This window comes from Canis aureus, chromosome 23 (genome assembly GCF_053574225.1).
Source record: "Canis aureus isolate CA01 chromosome 23, VMU_Caureus_v.1.0, whole genome shotgun sequence".
Taxonomy (NCBI): domain Eukaryota; kingdom Metazoa; phylum Chordata; class Mammalia; order Carnivora; family Canidae; genus Canis; species Canis aureus.
In genome coordinates, this window is record NC_135633.1 from 34790493 (window position 1) to 34812120 (window position 21628).

The 21628-nt window shown below is 36.2% G+C and overlaps 1 long non-coding RNA gene across 1 annotated transcript in view; it reads right to left on the reverse strand.

Moving 5' to 3' along the window:
* Positions 1-481: 481 nt before the first annotated feature.
* The window catches only part of LOC144295482 (uncharacterized), a 35337-nt gene continuing 14190 nt past the window's right edge, over positions 482-21628 (reverse strand). The window contains exons 3-4 of the long non-coding RNA XR_013362624.1: positions 6125-6298; positions 482-574 (exon numbers count right to left, since the gene is read on the reverse strand). This is a non-coding gene — a long non-coding RNA (uncharacterized LOC144295482). The remainder of the gene's footprint in view (positions 575-6124; positions 6299-21628) is intronic.

Here is a 21628-nt window from a genome sequence, read left to right on the forward strand (position 1 = left end):
AAGCACTGCACCTATGCCATGGTAAGGAAAAGAAAAATATCATACAGTGCCTGAACAAAATAAAATATGGAGTAAGTGCAGTGGTGAGAAGGAGGAATAAGATTTTTGATATGGATGGAAGTGAGTTTAAATAAAACATTCTTGAGGCTATTATAAAAAGTTCAAAGGCTCTTCTGTGTAAGTTAAAGTATATGGGAAATTTTCCATTTCACAAGGTGGTTGTGGGAATTATATGGGACACAGTAATTTGAGAAGACACTGGAGAACAAGGCACATAGTTGTTTTCTCCCTCACCTAGTCCTAATATACACTAATATTCTGCCAAGTAAAAGAGTTTTTCATCCGCTTAAAACACATAATTTAATTCAATTAATTTATCATAGTATGATATCAACAATGAGGAAGATATAATCAAAGACATCTATCCTACCTAGAAGGCAATGTGACTTAGTGAAAGTAATCAAATTTAATGAGTACATTTGCACATTCAGATTTCTTTATTCAGTCTAATTCTTAGTATCTGACTACTCCTAGAATCCACATGGCTCTATGTTATCAAAGTCATTCCAATCACCTGTAATTGAAACAAGTGAGAATTTATTAATATTTCTGTAATATTAACCAAAAACACTACTATAAAAGGAAATAACATACAGACATCAAGTAAGACAAGTTCTAACTCACTATTGCTTCAGGACACTACCAGTACTTTGCCTTGTACAGCCTTCTTTTCATCTATTTCATACAAATACAAGTGATAAAGCAAGGAAAAGAGTTCATTACTACTGCTGACACAACTCTGTACATTTATTTTCCATTTTATCTTATTCCTTCTTGTTCTTTGTAAATGAAAGCATAGAGTATATCCTCATTCATGTGTGATATGATTTCTTCAGCATAACACCTATGAGATTTTATTTGTGTTTTTCTTCCTTTTTAATTTCTATGTACTATTCCATGATGTGAATATACTACTTTTTTTTTTTTTCAGTTTTCCTTTTGATAGTCATGTTTCCAGGTTGGGGTATTATTAATAAAGTTGCTATGAATATTCTTGTAAAAATCTTTTGGAGCTAAGTTTTCCTTTTTTTCTTTCTCTTGGTTAACACCTAGAAACAGAATTGCTAGGTCAAAGAATAAGCATGTGTTTAAATTTATTTTTTTTAGACTGCCATTTATCTCAAGTGATTTTATAATTTTATATGCCTATAACAGAAAGGAAAGTTTTCATTGCTCTTCACTAACATTTATATCACAAGTCTTTTTAACTTTAGCCATTTTAGTGAGTATATTGAGGTATTTCTTTGTGGTTTTAATTTGTATTTCCTGTATGACTAAAGATAGTAGCTTTTATTAAATTAGATTATTGGTGTTTTTGTAGATCATCTTATGTGAAATGTGAAGTCTTTAGTCCATTTTTAATAATTGAATTGATTGGGGTGCCTGAGTGGCTCAGTTAAGTGGGCATCCAAATCTTGATTTTGGCTTAGGTCATGATCTCAGGATTGTGAGATCAAGCACCATGTCAGGCTCCCTGCTTGGGGATCCTGCTGGAGATTCTCTCCTTCTCCCACTGCCTCTGCCTCTCCCTACAAAACTCTCTCTGTATCCCTCCCTCTAAAAAAGAAGGGAAAAGGAGAAAAAAATAATTGAATTGTTTTTAATATTGAGTTATAGGAGTTTGTCACATAATTGCAAAGTATTCTGTGAGATATATGTTTTGCAGTTATCCTATCTGTGGCTTTTCTATTCATTTCCCTAATACTAAATTAAATAAGCAGAAGCTTTTATGTTTGATAAAATATAATTCATCATTTTAATGGTTATTATTTCTTTAATCTTAGGTCCCAAAGATATGTACATGTATTTTCTTCTGGAAATTTCATTGTTTTAGCTTCTATGTTTTAGTCTTGAATAATTTTTTAAATTCATGTAAGCTAGGATTTTCTTTTCCCATATGGCTTTTCAGTTGTTTCTACACGACCTGTGGATATTTTTTCCCAATAGTTTGAATCTTTTATTTAAAATCAATTAACAACGTAAATGTCAGTCAATTTTTTAAATTGTCAGTGCTATGTTAAATGGGTTTTTAAATGTATATTTGCCAATTTGTTGTTATAAGTATACAGAAAGAAATATTTTTAAGAAATATTTTTTAATATCAACCTTGTATTTTGAAAACTTGTTTAATTTAAATTTTAGTACTTGTAGGTTGTTTTTGTATTCCTTTGGGATTTTCTACATAAAACATTATGTCACTTTTAAATAGAGAGTTTTCCTTTTCAACATTTATGACTTTTTATCTTGCTTTGTTGTAATGGTTAGGCCTTCTAGCATAATACAATGTTGAAGAGGAATGGTAAAAGCAGGCATTCTTGTCTTGAAAAGATCTCTGGGAGAAAGTGTTCAATATTTCACTGAGTATAATAAATAGCCTTTGTTTTGTTTTGCTTGTAGATACTTCTTACTAGATTGAGAAAGTTTTCTGGCGTTCCTTGATTATGTAGAGTTTTCATCTAATGGACACTGAATTGTGTTAAATAACCTTACTGCAACTATTGAGAAAATCATATTTTTCTCCCTTTTTTGGTTAATGCAGTATGTTATGCTGATTTATTTCCAAATGAAAAAATCACATTTGTGTCCCCAAGATAAATTTCCCTTGGTCATTAGAGGTCATTTGATGAAAATTATTAATATTCTACTTTTTGCATCTATATTCACAAGAGGTATTATTTTTTATTTTTTGATGCATTTCAATCTTTTTATTTACATTCAATTAGCCAATATATAGCACATCATTAGTTTCATATGTAGTGTTTAATAATTTATCAGTTGCATATAACACCCAGTGCTTAAATCACATGCCCATCACTCAAGGACTCCATCCACCCACCCACCCACCACCCCTTCAGCAACCCTCAGTTTATTTCCTATAGTTAAGAGTTTCTGATGGTTTTTCTCCCTCTCTGATGACTTACCATTCAGTTTTCCCTCCCTTTCTCTATGATCTTCTATGCTGTTTCTTATATTCCACATATGAGTGAAACCATAGGATAATTGTCTTTCTTTCTTTGATTGATTTGTTTTTGTTCAGTTAATACCCTCCAGTTCCATCCACATCAATGTAAATGGTAAGATTTCATCCTTTCTGATGGCTGAGCAATATTCTACTCTGTGTGTGTGTGTGGGGGGGGGGGGGCGTGTATGATACACACCACATATTTATCCATTCACCTTCTGATGAATATCTTGGGTCTTTACACAGTTTGGCTATTGTGAACATTGCTGCTACAAACATTGGGGCACAGGTGCCCCTTTGAGTCATTATATTTGTATCTTTGGGGTAAATACTTAGTAGTGCAATTGCTGGGTCATAGGGTAGTTCTATTTTTCACTTCTGGAAGAAACTCCATGCTCTTTTCCAGAGTGACTGTACCAGTTGCATTCCCACCAATATTGTAAGAGGGTTCCCCTTTCTCCACCTCCTTGCCAACATTTGTTGCTTCCCATCTGACTGGTGTGAGGTGATATCTCATTGTGGTTTTGATTTGTAGTTCCATGATGCCAAGTGTTGCAGAGCATTTTTTCACATGTCTATTGACCATTTGTATGTCTTCTTTGGAGAAATGTCTGTTCATGTCTTCTGCCCATTTCTTGACTGGATTTTCTTTTCTGGGTGTTGAGTTTGATTAGTTCTTTATAGATCTTGGATACTAGCTCTTTATCTGGAGGATCATGTGCAAATATCTTCTGCCTATCCATAGGTTGCCTTTCAGTTTTATTGACTGTTTCCTTTGCTGTGCAGAAAATTTTTTAATTGATGAAGTCCCAATGGTTTATTTTTCTTTTGTTTCCTTGCCTTTGGAGATGTATCTAGCAAGAAGTTGCTGTGGCTGAGGTTGAAGAGCTTGCTACCCTGTGTTCCTCTCTAGGATTTTGAGGGATTCTTTTCTCACATTCATCCATATACAATATCTTTTTTTTTTAAGATTTATTTATTCATTCATGAGACACACACACACACAGAGGGAGAGAGAGAGAAAGAGAGGCAGAGACACAGGCGGAGGGAGAAGCAGGCTCCACGTAGGGAGCCTGGTGTGGGATTTGATCCAGAGACTCCAGCATCACACCCCAGGCCAAAGGCAGGCACTAAACTGCTGAGCCACCCAGGGATCCCCAATATCTTTTATTTTAATGTATTTTCCAGTTTTAGTATCAGCATCATCTTGGCATTATAAAATAAGTTGAGAAGTTTTCCTTTCTACTTTATTTCTGAAAGAATACATGTAATTTTGGTATTTTTTTCTTTATTTGTTGTATAGATTCATCCGGAGAAGACCTATGCAGCTGGAATCCTCTTTATGTTATGGGTTTTTGATAAGTAATTTCTTTAATTCATATTTTGTATTTTACCTATATAAATTCTAACGAACTGTATTTTTCAAGAAATGTAAATATTTCATTAAAGTTGTCTAAGTTTTTATCTTTTAAAATTGGTAGAATCCCTCATGTAACTCTTTCCCTCGTAACTGATATTGCCAATTTATGATGTTTCTCTTTCATTTCTGGTCACTTTGTGAGGATTTTTTATTGATTTTTAATTTTTTCAAAGAACTAAATTTATAACTTTTCTTTGTCTCTCTATTTAATTGATTTCTGTTCTCATTTTTATTCTATTTATTTCTCTTTATTTACTTTGAGCTAATATTTTCCTATTTTCTTAGGAGGAAAATTATATCATTGCTTGTTTAAGGACTTATTTCTATTTTTTTAAAGATTTTATTTATTTATGAGAGAAACAGAGAGAAAAGCAGAGACATAGGCAGAGGGAGAAGCAGGCTCCCTGAGAGGATCCTAGATCCTGTGGGACTTGATCCTATGATCACGACCTGAGCCCAAGGCAGATGCTCAACCACTGAGCCACCCAAGTGTCCCTCTTATTTCTAATATAAACATTTAAAGCTATAAATTTTCCTTTTAGCACAAATTAGGCTATGCTCCATAATTTTTACATTTCTCTAATCATTTGAATCAAAATATCTTTTAATTTCCTTTGTGATTTTTAAATTTAGTCCATGTTATTTATGAGTATGTTGTTAATCTTAAACATTTAGATGTTTTATGTATCACTGTTTTTCTAAAGATTTTATTTACTCATTCATGAGAGGCACAGAGAGAGAGAGAGAGGCAGAGACACAGGCAGAGGAAGAAGCAGGCTCCATGCAAGGAGCCCGATGCGGGACCCAATCCCAGGACTCCAGGATCATACCCTGGGCCTAAGGCAGGAACCAAACCGCTGAGCCACCCAGGGATCCCCAATGTATCACTGTTTTAATGTATCAAATTGTTACTGATTTCTACCTTAATTCATTTGTATTCAGGAAACATTTATATGCTTTCAATAACTTTGCATTCATTAAAACTTATTTTACAATCTTTTATATGGTCTATTTTTGTGAAGGTTTTGTGCAAAGTTGAAAAGAACATATGTTTGCTTTCCTTAAATGTAGTCATCTATAAATGTCAATTAGGTTAAGTTTTTGATAGGATTACTTAGATTTTCTGTATCATCAGTGTATATCTGATAGTTGCTCTATCAAGTATATATGTTCAATTACTAGTAGAGCAACTGTTAGTGTACTTTTGTCTATTTCTCCCTTTAAATTATATAAATTTTTGCTTCTAGTATTTAAAAACTATTAGGTGCATATACATTTATTATGCTAGGTATTTCTGATTGACTACCCAACTTATTATTACAGAATATCACTTTTTAAAAGTACTCCTTATTGGACACCTGCGTGGCTCAGTCAGTTAAGTGTCTGCCTTTGGCTCAGGTCATGACCAGAGTCCAGGGATCAATCCCCACATCTGGCTTCCTGTCAGAGGGGAGCCTGCCTCTCCTTCTCCCTCTGCCTGCCACTCCCCTTGCTTGTGCTCCCTCTTTCTCTGTTGAATGAATGAATGAATGAATGAATGAATAAATGTACTCATCTTCCCAGCATTTCCACTAAAAATAATATTTATTATTATTGTTGTTGTTATTATTACTGTTACTATCTAAGTACTCCTTATCTTGAAGTCTATTGTGTTTGACTTGAATACAGCTACTGCAGCTTACCTGTGGTTACTTTTTGTATGATATTTCTTCATCCATTCTTTTCATCTCAGTCCATTTCTCTTTATCAAAGGTAGATAGCACATGGTTGGGTTTTTCTTTTAATCCAATCTGTTAATCTCTCCTCTTTAATTTGACTGTTTGGTCCAGGGATCAGCAAATCTTTTCTACAAACAGCTAAATAGTAAATATTTTGTGTTATTTATTTATTTGTTTGTTTGTTTGTTCATGAGAGACAGAGAGAGAGAGAGAGAGAGGCAGAGACACAGGCAGAGGGAAAAGCAAGCTCCCTGCCAGGAGCCCGATGTGAGACTTGATCCCAGGACCCCGGGATCATGACCTGAGCCAAAGGCAGACGCTCAACCACTGAGCCACCCAGGTATCCTGTCTATTTTATGTTTTATATACCATACAATTTCTCTCTCATAATTACTCAATTCTGCCATTTTAACATCAAAGTGGTCCTAGACAATGGGTATAGCTGTGTTCCAATAAAACTTTAGTTATAAACAATGAAAAATTAACATTTAAATTTTGTTAAATTTTCCTTTTGCCAAAAAATATTATTCTTTTTGTATTTTTGACTATTTAAAATTTCAAAATCCACTCTTAAGCCATGGACACTACAAAAATATACCAGATTTGATGATGGGCATCCCAATTTAAGTTTGTTTACATTTAATATAATTATTAGTATGATTTATTTGTTTTCTTTTTGTTCTGTTTCATGTAGTCCTCATTTCTGGCTTTCTTTTTTGTTAATATAATATTTTCAGTTTTTCATTTCAATTTCTCTGTTAGCTTTCTAGCTACATGCATCACTAACTAATCACAGTCTACTTAATTTAGCTCTGCTTCAGATAGAATGTAAGACTTTTAGTTACATTTATTCCACCTATGTGCTGCTGTAAAATACATGTACCCACATGTATATACATATGCACATATTTTTATATACATATATATAATATTTATATTTTTTAAACTCACAATTTTTGCTTTAAATAGGATATGCTTTTAAATAATTAAAAAATGTATTTTACTTTTTCTTACCTACGGTTCTTTGTTACTTCTAATAAAGAGGAGAGTCCATATGGTGCCTACATTTCATCCTGAAACTTTCTTTAGCATTTCTTGCAGTGAAAATCTGCTAGCAATAGTCTTTTGTTTTTATCTGAAAATGTTTTTATGTCATTCTCATGTGAAAGATATTTTCACTGAATAGAAAATTGTTTATAATTCTCATAATTTTAGGGGTGACTGGATAACTCAGTGGTTGAGTGTCTGCCTTTGGCTCAGGGCGTGATCCCAGGATCTCAGAGTCCCAGGATCAAGTCTCTTATCAGGTTCCCCACAGGGAGGCTATGTCTTTGCCTCTTTGTGTATCTAATTAATAAATAAATTAAATCTTTAAAATAATAATAATAGTAATAACAATTCTCATAATTTTTAGCATTTAAACATTCATCCATTTTCTTCTGGTTCCCATCATTTCTGAGGTGAATTCAGTATCATTTCAATCATTGTTTCCCATATGTAACACAATATTTTTGTACAGCAGCTTTCAAGAATTTCTCTTTATTGTTGGCTTTAGCAGTATGACTATGACGTACCTAGGAGGGATTCATTTGAATTCATCCTGCTTATACTTTCCTAAGCTTCTTGATTTGTTATTTTTCTTACCTTATTTAGTAATTTTTAAAAATAATTATTTCTTCAAGTATTTTCTGCCCCCATTCTTTGTCTCTTCTTACACAAATTTATATGTCTGATATACTACTTAGTATTGAATCTAATAATTCTTTCAGTATTTTTTTCTTATTCTTCAGAATAAATATTTTTCTACTGATCTATCACCAAGTCAAATTCACTGATCTTTCTTTATGCCTTATGCAAGTTGGTAGAATGAGTATGGCCTGTTGACATCAGCTAGTCTTTATGGACTGATGGAGTGAGGATTACAGTAGGCATATATCAAGGAAAAAGAAAATTCATTGACCCAAGAATATGGCTCTCAGTCACCAAGGCTGATCTTGCAACTGACCTTACTAAATATACAAACTTCTATCAACTGACATCATTATTGAGTCACCAGTATCGCTACCTTCCTCAAGGAGACCCACCAGCCAATTAGTCACAAATTGACTATATTGGGCTCCTTCAAATTAGAGTAGGTCGAAATTCACTGAAACTGGAATCAAACCATATTAGGAGTATGAGTTTGCCTTTCCTGCTTATAGTGTCTCAACCAGCATTTCTATTTGAGGGCTCATCAACAATAAAATTTTGTGTAATATCACATCATAGTAAGGGATACATCAAAGAAAGCATGGTAGTGGTCTCTAATTAACTTCCAATGGATCCATTGATTCTATCATATGCCATATACCCTAAGCTACCAGTGTGACAAAGAAAGATAATAATAGCCTTTTGAAGGCATATCTGGGTTTATAGCTTTGAAATAATGGGATTCAATCCTTTCAGATGCAGAGTATTCCCTAAATCAATACTTATTATACAGGTATTATATTTCTAGTATGTGGAATACATAAGTCTTGGATCAAAGGTAGAATCTAATTGGTTATATTTACTACTATTTCCAATAAGCTACTAATGAATATATACTAATTGTCCCTCCAATTGTAGTTTCTTTGTAGAGGGGAATACATCCTATTAAAGTTTATGTGTAGCTACCACCGAGTCATTTTGGACTCCTTGTGCTAAAAAAAAACCCCAAAGGTCAAAGAAGGGAAGTTACTATTCCAGCCAGGGTAATTAATACTGATATCAGAAGGAAGTAAAGTTGCTATTAAACAGTGTGGGGAAAAATAATACATTTGATGCCCAAGTGATCAAGTGGAGTTCCTCTTGATATTCTTCTGCCCAATTTTGATAGCCTATCAGCAAATGAAGCAGCCATAATCTGAATAAGACATGATACATAGGAACTCAAAATTCCTCAGGCATGAAAATCTTGGAGATGATACTAGCAAAAATGCTAATTAAGTGGCAGGAAAATCTAGAATGATAGTAATGGAGGAAAATTATGAATATCACTTGTAGCCTGGAGAGCATCTGCAGCAGGAAATGCTGCAAGAGATTTCATCCCATCAATCTTCTTCTAGTAAGGAGTATGAACACCCCCAGCAAATGAACAAACAGAACCTAGAAAAAGCTCTCTGTAGATGAATTATTATTATAGTGTGAATTATTATTATTATTATTATTTATATTATTATTATAGGGAACAAGTGGATCCAAGTGGTAGATTATTCAGAACTGAGATTAACTCCCAACTGCCAGGCATGTTGTCTGCTTATAGTTTTTGGGAACTGAGTCCCTCCCTGAAACTTGCTTGTCCCAACAGAGCTGCCTCACCCAAAATTCCATCCTCAAAGGCTGTCTACATCCAGTGATCTATTGATGAAGGTGAACAAAGACCCAGATTCTCTGCTTCAATGTGAGACACCCATGAAATGCCATCCTTGTGTCACATCATTCGGTGGGATTAGCTGAGTCTCTGCTGCAACTATACTGAAGATCAGTCTGTTGCTCTGACCACTGCTGCTTCCCTTACTCTTTTACAGGTAGTATATCTGAAACTACTCCTCAATAACCCACTTGCACTCAAAACTTCATCTTAGGTTCCATTTCAGGAAATCTAGGCTATAGATACATTTAATAACTTCTTTTCAGATTAAAAAAAGTATTGAACTATAAATGTAAAATGGCTATTACTATAAGTGGTTAAACAACGAGAAGAACTTCTCTGTAAATTGTACTTTCCTTACTCCACTGAAGCTACTTTTCCCAAGACTACTCCCTAATAAACTACCTGAACATAAATCTCTATCCCAAGTTTGTTTCCTGGAGAAACCTAAGGCAAGCCTGAAATATACATTATGGCCATTATACTCATTAGTGAAATGGAGACTCAGAGAGGTGAAGTGATTTGCTCAAGGATTACACAGCAATAAGTAACAGGGCAACTAATCCAAACCCCAGGCTGATTCCAAAGCCCTATGCTTGTGACAATATCACACTGCCTTCCCTCTTTTCTCCAACTGAGCATGACTTTATTAATAAAAGAAACTGCAGCCTCTTCTGTTTGCTTTAAAGTAAACCTTCTCAAGCTGACAGCTCTATCAGAACTTGCCACTTAGAATTTAATGCCATGCAGCCTGGTTGGGGCTTGTCAGATTTACAGTAAAGCCCAAATGGATGCTATGCCATTATGCATTTAATGTACTGCCCTCATGGAGCCAGCCACCACGTTAAATACTTAATGCCAGTCAAATTTATTTACAGAATCAACCTTCTCCCTTTCATATATTGCCTTTTATCCTTTAGGCTGAAGCCTCTGGGGCTCTTCAGGAGCCACTTGGCACTTTGTCCACCTAGAGCAATCCTTTGCCAATGGTGACATTTTCCAGTCCAGAATGAGAACTATTTATGAAGAGAAACAGGTCCCAAGGAACTTCAGGTTGAGAGAAAAAAAGATGAAATACAAAAAAGATATTGTTATAATGTGGAGCTTGTAGAAATAGATAAAAGAGCTCTTTTGTTCTCTTTTGCCCTACATCAAAATGCTAGTTATGTTGACCAAAGTCTTTTGAAGACTGATTCCAAATCCACCAGCTTTACTTCTTTTTCGCCTTTTGAAGTATTACTGATATGAAAAGGGTAGGTAGAGAAATTTAGAGTATTGTATCTGCCTTGCCATCCCAGTAGAGTTCCTGGGGTCACTCCAATAAATATTGGCTAACAATGTTTTTGGTAGGACTTCAGTTATAACTTCCTCCATCCACAGTTTGAAACCCAGAGGCACTGCTCTTTCTCTTGACACATTCACATGACTGCCATGCTGCTATGTTGTTAGGAACACATGTAAAGAAGACAAATACAAGTGAGATCATAGCTGAAGAGGAGCAAAGAGAGTTTCTGTAAGTCATGTTATGTCAGAAATAGCTGAAGGATATAAATATGTACAGACTAAGAAGATTAAGAGAGAGTAGCAGTGTTCTACCTAGGGGGAGCAGGATTATCCACATCCAGCTCTTGTCTTGCCCAATTCAAGCTCTTCTCACAGATAATTCCCTGCCCAGAAGGGTTCTTAATTATTCCTGCTCTCAACTCTTGCTTGGTTAACAATGACTCATTCTTCAGATCTCATTTTAAATGTCACTTCCTCATGAGGTGTTTTGTCCACCACCATCACATCTATGAATACTACCACCATCAGAACTGGTCAGTTTGGCCTCTTCTATGAGCTTATAAAACCTCTGTAGTTTTACATAATAGTTCTTATTATGGTTTGAAACTAATTTATGCATTTTATGTTATTTTCCAGTTACTACTGATTTCATACTATATTCAAAATCCTATCACCACATCAACCAGTACTATTTTGTTTATTATTACATCCTTAGAGCTAGGGTAGGGCTTTGCATAAAATAGGCACTCAACAAATACCTTTTTCAGAGAAAATAACATGTTCATAAGAATGAATGAATGGATGAATGACTTATAAAGAGACCTAAAAACAGAAAGTAGAGAAAGCCACATGACAATTAAATAGAAGTAAAACTGTTATTCATCAGCAAATCTGCTATATATATGAGAATGAGCTCTCTGCCAGAGAAAGTATTCAAAACCAGAGAATAAGATTTGTTTTTAAAGCTTATGTATGTATTAATTAAACTTAGAAATAATTGCCACTTGATATAATATTCTAGAGTTTTAAGATTCTATTAATATATCCTCTTTCTTTTCCTTCTCCATAAGGTCATCCATTTGTATTAGATTTTGACTGACAACTTCAATGACCACCTAACAAATCCCTCAGCTCTCATAGTTGTGGCAAAACAAACTTCTTAGATACTATCAGGAATTTGTAGGAAAGGTGATTTATTCATTGAAAGTCCACTCTTTTGTTTTTCATTTATGAAACAGTAATTCCCCATGTCCTGTCCATCAATCCTGTCTCTTCTGGATATAGCAAATGGCTTTGTATATTGAATGTTTAAAACATAGTTTTTGGTGATTTTTTCCCCATTCCCCTGAAAATGGTTCATATACTTATGAAGGTAAAAAATACAAATAGCGAATTCACCAATCTACAATGATTTCTGGAGGGACTCTATTTCCAATCTAAGTTTGCATAATACACAGGTAATGAACAAAAAGAAGTAGAAAACTAGGTGGAAAGAAGTTGTTAAAATAAAGTAATCAGGGGTGCCTGGGTGGCTCAGTCCTTTAAGCATGAGCTTTCTGTTCTGCTTATGATCTTGGAGTCCTGGGATCCAGCCGCTCATGTAGCTCCCTGCTCCACAGGGAGCCCTCTTCTCCCTCTCCCTCTCCCTCTGCCTACCACTCCCCCTGCTTGTGCTTTCCCTCCCTCCCTCTCTCATAAATAAATAAATAAACAAACAAACTAATCAATACAATATAAATAAAAATAAGGAAAATTTATAAGCAGGAGGCAGATTTTGACTCAATATGAAAAAACTTTCCAGGAGCATCCAGGCAGTTCAGTAGACTGTCTGCCTTCAGCTCAGGTCATGATCCTGGAGTCCTGGGATTGAGTCAGGTTCCATGTTCAGCAGGTAGCCTGCTTTTCCTCTCCCTCTACTCCTCTCCCTGACCCCTGGCTCTTTCATTCACTCACTCTCTGAAATATATAAATAAAATCTTTTTTAAAAAAGAAGAAGAAAAAATCTTCCAAATTTTAAGTAATGAGTTTCCTGATGATGAGAGTGTTTAAATGGTGGCTGATGGACACCGAATAGAGAGGATAGGTTAATACTTATACACCAAAGTGATTTTGAATTGCAATGACATTTAAAAGTCTTTCCAATTGTGAGGTTTTCCAAGATTGTTGTTTTAATTTGAAAAAGAAATACATAAACAACTGGGAATTAAGAGTAGAACAATATGGTACCAAGTAATCTATAAACTCATTCTATTCAGGAGAGGACACAATCATTCAGGTAAAGTAATCTACTTGCTAGTCTATTCAAGAAACACTATTTTTCCACCTAACAGATAAGGAAACTGCTACTCAGACAAGAAAAAAATATTCCAAGCATTTATGTAATAAAACATGTAATATAATTATGGGACTTTCATCCTAGTATTTCTGATTCCAAAATCCATGCTCTTTATATAATATCTAATTAAGTGAGTAGAGAAATAAAATCAGGGGGAGAGAGAGGGAAGATGGTGGCAGAGTAGGAGAACCCTAGGCTGTCCTTGTCCCACAAATACCACTAGATAACTACCAAACCATCCTAAATATCCCAGGAATTGACCTGAAGTGTGGCAGAACAAATTCTGTAACTAAAGGTAGAGGAGAGGCCATATTGAGGAGGACAGGAAGTGGTTTGGAAGAGAAATGGATCTTGGCCACTGTGGTGGGGAGGGAGCTATGGTTGCAAAGAAGGGCAAGAGACAAACTAGTATACAGAGGAGCGCAAAGGGAAAATTAATCCCCATAGCAACTGGTATGGAAAATGAGAGGGCCAAATTTTGTGAGTTCTTACAAATAGCAATGTTTAAAGAATGGAGTTTTAAAGGTCAGCATGGCTGACTCTGTGGGAGTTCAGAAAGCATTTCACCAATCTTGGAGAAAGAGCAGGGCAAATAGTCCCAGAATATACAACATGAAAACAGCACTCTGAAGAGTACCTGTAGCACATAGTGGAGAAATTATTTGTTCATCTCAGAGGACATCCCAGAGAGACAGCAGTGAGTTGTTTCTCTGGGAACAAAAGAACTAGCAGGCACCCTTTCCCCAGTCTAAGCAGAAGGCCATCTGCAAGAAGCAACACAGCAACACTTGCTATATAACTTGCTTATACCAAACCTCAGGGCCCCATGCTCCACTGGAACTGTCCATCCCATTCACATTTGCCTCAGTTCCATCACAGGGGGCCCACTCCCCCAGATGACTAGCCCTAAAACCTATTCACACCATGTCTCCTGACACAGGAGTTTTTCAGAGCTTTGGTACCAGGGGTGGTGACAAAAAGTCTCATTTCACAAAAAGGTCAGAGCACATCTAGTTAAAACACTCCATATTCAGGCCAGGGGCAAAATACCATCCTGGACAGGCTCTATAGAGCCTATGCAGATGACTGGTCTGAAGGATAAAGCAGCCAGGACAAAACAGCAGAGAATACACACCACACACTGGAGACACTTCCAAAAGCATCAGGCCCTGGGGAGTAAGGTACACTAGAGGGCACTACAAAACCTCTTCTCTATAAAGATATTATACTCAAGAACAACAGACATAGCTGACTTTCCTAGCACAAAGAAACAGGCAGAGACATTTAGACAAAATGAAAAGATGGAGAAATTTATGCCAAATGAAACAAAACAAAACAAAACAGGACAAGGCCACAGCCATAAATCTAAGCAAACCAGTTATAAATAACATCCCTGATAGAGAATTTAAGTTAATGAGCATAAAGATACTCAGTGAACTTGAGAAAAGAGTGGAATACATTAGGAAGATCCTTAAGACAGAGATAAGGAATAACATTGCAAGGCAATGTGTTAAAGGGCATAATAAACAAAATGAGAAACATGCTTGATGGAAGGAATAATAGGCTGGAAGGAGCAGAAGAACAAGTTAATTATCTAGAAGATAGAGTAATATAAAGTAGTCAAACTGAACGAAAGAGAAAAAAAAAAGAATTGTGCAAAATGAGAACACACTTAGAGAAATCACTGAGTCCATAATAACACTTGTATTATAAAAGTCCCAGAAGAAGAAGAAGAGAGAGAGAAAAAAAGTCAGAGAATTTCTTTGAAGACATAATAGCTGCAAACTTCCCTAATCTGGGTAAAGAAGCAAATATCTATTTCCGAGAGGCACAGAGAACTCCCAAACAAAATTAACAAAAGCAGAGCCATAACAAAACATATTGTAATTAAATTGGCAAAATACTGTGATAAAGTAAAATGTTTTAAAAGCAGCAAGAAAAAAGGCAGTAACTTACTGGGAAAACCCATAAGACTGGCAAGAGATTTCTCACAAGAAACCTTCCAAGCCAGAAAGGAATGGTATAATATATTCAGAGTGATAAATGGGAGAAATCTGCATCCAAGAATACTCTATCCATCAAGAATATCATTCAGAATAAAAGGAGAGATAGCTTCCCAAACAAAAACTAAAGAAGTCCAGGACCCTAAACCAGGCCTGCAAGAAACATTAAAGGGGACACTTTAAGTGAAAAGGAAAACCTAGGGGAATCCCTGGGTGGTGCAGTGGTTTGGCGCCTGCCTTTGGCTTAGGGCGCGATCCTGGAGACCCGGGATCGAATCCCACGTCAGGCTCCTGGTACATGGAGCCTGCTTCTCCCTCTGCCTATGTCTCTGCCTCTGTGTGTGTGTGTGTGTGTGTGTGTGTGTGTGTGTGAGATTATCGTAAATAAATAAAAATTAAAAAAAAAAGAAAAGGAAAACCTAAAAGTAACAACATAAAAGTAGGAAACAGGAAAGCAGTGAAAATGAATATTCATTTTACAAATGAATGTAAAAGAAAATCAGTCAAGAAAGAAACACACAAAGAACATAAAATATAATGGTATATGCCTAAAAAAATGTGGGGAGAATAGGGGTAACAAATGGGTTCAACTTAAGCAAACATCAACTTAATGGAGGCTGCTATAAGCAGAAGAGGTTATATACAAACCTAATGGTAACTATATATCACAAACAACTAATAAATAGGCAAAAAATAAAGAGAAGGAAATCCAAATATAATACTAAAGAAAATCAGCAAATCATGAAAGAAAAACAAGGATCAGAAAAAAATCTTCAGAAAGACCACAAAATAATAAATGACAATAAATACATATCTATCAATAATTACTTTGAATGTAAATGATCTACATTCTCCAATCAAAAGACATAGAGTGAGAGAATGGATAAAAAAGCATCTATAAGATGCCTACAAGAAACTTATTTTAGACCTAAATACACCTGCAGATTTAAAGTAATGGGATGGAAAAACATCTATGATGCAAATAATTGTCAAAAGAAAGCTGGAGTAGTAATACACCAGAAAAAATAGGCTTTAAAATGAAAACTATAAAAAGAGACAAAGAAGGACACTGTATAATAATAAAGGGGACAATCCAACAAGAAGATACACAATTGTAAATATTGATGCAGCCAACCTAGTAGCACTCAAATACAAAAAACATTTAATAACATAAAGTATCTAATCAATAATAATACAATAATAGTAGAAGATTTTAACACTCCGATTACATCAATGGTCAGTCAGGTCCTTTATTTTTTTTATTTTTATTTATTTATGATAGTAACAGAGAGAGAGAGAGAGAGAGAGAAAGACAGGCAGAGGGAGAAGCAGGCTCCATGCACCGGGAGCCCGATGTGGGATTCGATCCCGGGTCTCCAGGATTGCACCCTGGGTCAAAGGCAGGCGCTAAACTGCTGCGCCACCCAGGGATCCCCAGTCAGGTCCTTTAAATGGAAAATTAACAATGAAATAATGGTTTTGAATGATACACTGAAACATATGGATTTAACAGATATATGCAGAACATTGTATCCTAAAACAACAAAATAGACAGTCTTTTTAAGTGCATATATACAATATTCTCCAGAATAGATCACATATTAGTTCATAAAACAACTCTCAGCAAATTCAAGAAGATTAAAGTCTTTCCCTGAATATTTTCTCACTACAACACTATGAAACTGTAAATCAACCACAAGAAAAAATCTGGAAAGACCACAAATACATGGAGGTTAAATAACATGCTTCTAAATAATGAATGGGTCAACCAGGAAATAAAAGAAGAAATAAAAAGTACATGGAAACAAATAAAAATGACAACACAACAGTCCAAAATTTCTGGAATGTAACAAAAGCAGTTCTAAGAGGGAAGTTTATAGCAATACAGAGCTACCTCAAGAGCAAGAAAAATCTCAAACAACCAAACCTTACACCTAGAAGAGCTAGAAAAAGAGTAACAAACCAAACACTGGCAGAAAAAAAAAAAGGATATAACAAAGAATAGAACACAAATAAATGACACAGAAATTAAAAACAATAGAACAGATCAATGAAACCAGAAGCTGGTTTTTTTGAAATGACCAGCAAAAGTGATAAAAGTCTAGCCAGACTTGTCAAGAAAAAAAGGAAAGGACTCACATAAATAAAATCACAAATAATAGATAATAACAACCAACACCAAGGAAATACAAGAGAATATTATGAAAACCTATATGCCAACAAATTGGAGAACTTAGAAGAAATAGACAAATTACTAGAAACATATAAGTAACCAAAACTGAAACAGGAAGAAATAGAAAATTTGAACACACTGATAACCAGCATAGAAATTGAATCTGTAGTCAAAAAATTGTCCCAGAAAAACAAAAGTCCCGGACCAGATGCCTTCACACCCAAATTCTACTATACATTTAAAAGGAAGTTAATATCTATTCTTCTCAAACTATTCCAAATAATAGAAAAGGAAGAAACTTCCAAATTTGTTCCATGAGGCCAGCATCACACTTATGCCAAAACCAGATAAAGAAACCACTAAAAAGGGGGGCGGGGCAAGATGGTGGAGGAGTAGGGTCCCCAAGTCACCTGTCCCCACAACTTACCTAGATAACCTTCAAATCATCCTCGGGCAGGATCCCAGGAGGGGCAGTGGAGCCCCAGGTTCCCGGGGTCACTAACAGAGGAGGTGGCCCCACACCCCCGGCCGAGCTCAGTAAAGGGCTGGAGCGCGCCCAGCGGGGCTCCACGCGGAGGGGGCTGCGCGGCCTGGGAGCCGATTCCAACCGCGCTGGCCCCGGAGCCCAGGGCGCTGGGGGACACAGCCCAGGATCCTGCACTCCCCCTGGGGACAGGCGGAAGCCGGGAGGACATAGGACAGCGAGGATTCTCCCGCCACTGGGCACCCCCGAGCTGTGCAGATCAGTACCCCCGCTGCCCCCCAGAGCATCCAGGCCCCTGCGGGACTAGGAGCTGCGGTAGTTACTGTGGGAGCTGATTCCAGGGCTGGGGACCTGGCTGCCACCAGTGTGGTTGTTCCTCCTGGTGTCCACCTTGTGCCTGGGAGAGGCGGGCCGCCAGGGGACAGAGGCCTCAGCTCCCACTGAGGTCAACAGCGCCCACTGAGCTGTGAACCTGGCAGGGGGTGGGGCAGCCCCCCCGAAGTGCACACACCTGAGAATCAGCATAGCAGGCCCTTCCCCCAGAAGGCCAGCTGGAAGGACAAGTTCTGGACCGAGCAGTGCTGGAAAACTCCAGGGGAAGTCGAGGGATTAACAGTATATAGAACCAGAGGGTACTACTCCTTTTTTTTTTCTTCCTTTTTCCAGTACAACTCATTTTTATATCAGACTGTAAATTTCCAATTTTTTTCTTTTCCCACCTTAACTATAATATTTTACCACCTCTTCATTTTTAAGATTCTTCCTTTTGGACTTTCATATTTCTACAATTAGAGGTTCTAGATATATTTTCTACTTCTAGATTCCCTTCAACATACCCAACTTAATTTTGGGAGCTATACAAGATATGTTTTTGTTGTTGTTGTTCTGTGTTTTTTGTTTTCTCTGCCTCATTTTGTTCTACAATGGTGGAAGTTAATACCTTCTAAAATATGACCAGTATGCACCCAGAACCAAGTGGTATACCATGCTGGTTCATTCTGTGAGATTCCTCATTCCCATTCTGTCCCCCTCTTTTATCTCATTTATGTTATGGTGGTCAATGTTGGGGCCTTCTACAAGTATTTCTGGTTTATATAAATTTGAGACTGAGCATCTTCTAACATACAGAATTTAATATACTCAAAAACAAGAAGATCACCCTCTATGACCCCTCAGGTAGATTACGTTCTCCCTCCACTACAACTTTTTCACCACCACCATCTCCCAGTCTCCATCCCCCCTTTTTATCTTCTTCTTTTTCTTTTTTCTTTTTCTTTTGTTTTTTTTCTCCCCTCTTTTTTAGGATTCCAGGCCTTTTATTTTTTTACTACTTTGTTTTAAAATTTGTTGTTCACTTTAGTGGTACTTTTGTCTTATTTCATTCTGATGTTTGTTTTCAATTCCTGGTCTCTGACCTTGGCAGAATCATCTAGGGTAAAATTTTTTTAGCTCGTGGTTGGTATTCTTGATGCAGCCCACTCATACAGCCACTCTGCACTGAGCAAAATGACTAGAAAGAAGAACTCACCACAAAAGAAAGAATCGGAAACATACTCTCTCCCACAGAGTTACAGAATTTGGATTACAATTCTATGTCAGAAAGCCAATTCAGAAACACAATTGTAAAGATACTGGTGGCTCTGGAAAAAAGCATAAAGGATTCAAAAGACTTCATGACTACAGAATTTAGATCTAATCAGGACAAAATTAAAAATCAACTAAATGAGATGTAACCCAAACTGGAGGTCCAAATGATGAGAGTTAATGAGGTAGAAGAAAGACTGAGTGACATAGAAGACAAGTTGATGGCAAGGAAGGAAGGTGAGGATAAAAGAGAAAAACAATTAAAAGATCACGAGGAAAGGATAAGGGAAATAAATGACAGCGTCAAAAGGAAAAATCTATGTTTAATTGGGGTTCCAGAGGGTGCCAAGAGAGACAGAGGGCCAAAAAGCATATTTGAACAAATCATAGCTGAGAACTTCCCTAATTTGGGAAGGGAAAGAGGCATTCAGATCCAGGAGATAGAAAGGTCCCCCCTAAAATCAATAAAAACCACTCAATACCCCAACATTTAATAGTGAAACTTGCAAATTCCAAAGATAAAGAGAAGATCCTTAAAGCAGCAAGAGACAAGATATCCCTAACTTATATGGGGAAAAAAATAAGATTAACAGCAGACCTCTCTACAGAGACCTGGCAGGCCAGAAAGGGCTGGAAGGATATATTCAGGGTCCTAAATGAGAAGAACATGCAGCCAAGAATACTTTATCTAGCAAGGCTCTCATTCAGAATAGAAGGAGAGATCAAGAGCTTCCAAGATAGACAGAAACTGAAAGAATATGTGACCACCAAACCAGCTCTGCAAGAAATATTAAGGGGGATCATGTAAAAGAAAGAAGAAGCCCAAAGAAATAATCCACTAAAACAGGGACTGAATAGGTGTCATGAATACACTAAATTCATATCTTTCCATCGTAACTCTGAACATGAATGGGCTTAATGATCCCATCAAAAGGCACAGGGATTCAGACTGGATAAAAAAGCAAGACCCATCTATTTGCTGTCTACAAGAGACTAATTTTAAACCTAAGGAAACTCCAGCCTGAAAATAAAAGGTTGGAGAACCATCTACCATTCAAATGGTCCTCAAAAGAAAGGAGGGGTAGCAATCCTCATATCAGATAAATTAAAGTTTATCCCAAAGACTGAAGTAAGAGATGAAGAGGGATACTATATCATACTTAAAGGATCTATCCAACAAGAGGATCTAATGATCATGAACTATGCTCCAAATGTTGGAGCTGCCAAGTATATAAAACAATTAATAACCAAAGTAAAGACATACTTAGATAATAATACACTTATACTGGGAGACTTCAACACAGCGCTTTCTGCAAGTGACAGATTTTCTAAGCACAACATCTCCAAAGAAACAGGAGCTTTAAGTGATACACTAGACCAGATGGATTTCACAGGTATTTACAGAACTTTACATCCAAACACAACTGAATACACATTCTTCTCAAGAACTTTCTTGACAATGGACCACATACTGGATCACAAATCAGGTCTCAACGTATAGGATACCAAAAGATTGGGATTGTTCCCTGCATATTTTTAGGCCACAATACTTTGAAACTAGAACTAAATCACAAGAAGAAATTCCAAAGAAACTCAAACACGTGGAGGTTAAAGAACATCCTGCTAAAAGATGAAAAGGTCAATCAGAAAATTAGAGAAGAATTAAAAAGATTTGTGGAAACTAATGAGAATGAAGATACAACTGTTCAAAATCTTTGGGATACAGCAAAAGTGGTCCTAAGAGGGAAATACATTGCAATACAAGCATCCCTCAAAAAACTGGAAAGAACTCAAATACACAAGCTAACCTTGCACCTAAAGGGACTGGAGAAAGAACAGCAAATAAAAACTACACCCAGCAGAAGAAGACAGTTAATAAAGATTCGAGCAGAACTTAATGAAATAGAGACCAGAAGACTGTGGAACAAATCAACAAAACCAGGAGTTGGTTCTTTGAAAAAATTAATAAGATAGATAAACCATTAGCCAGCCTTATTAAAAACAAAAGAGAAAACACTCAAATTAATAAAATCATGAATGAAAAAGGAAAGATCATAACCAATACTAAGGAAATACAAAGGATTTTAAAAACTTATTATGAGCAGCTAAATGCCAATAAATTAGGCAATCTAGAAGAAATGGACACATTTCTGGAAAATCACAAACTACCAAAACTGGAACAGGAAGAAATAGAAAATCTGGACAGGCCAATAA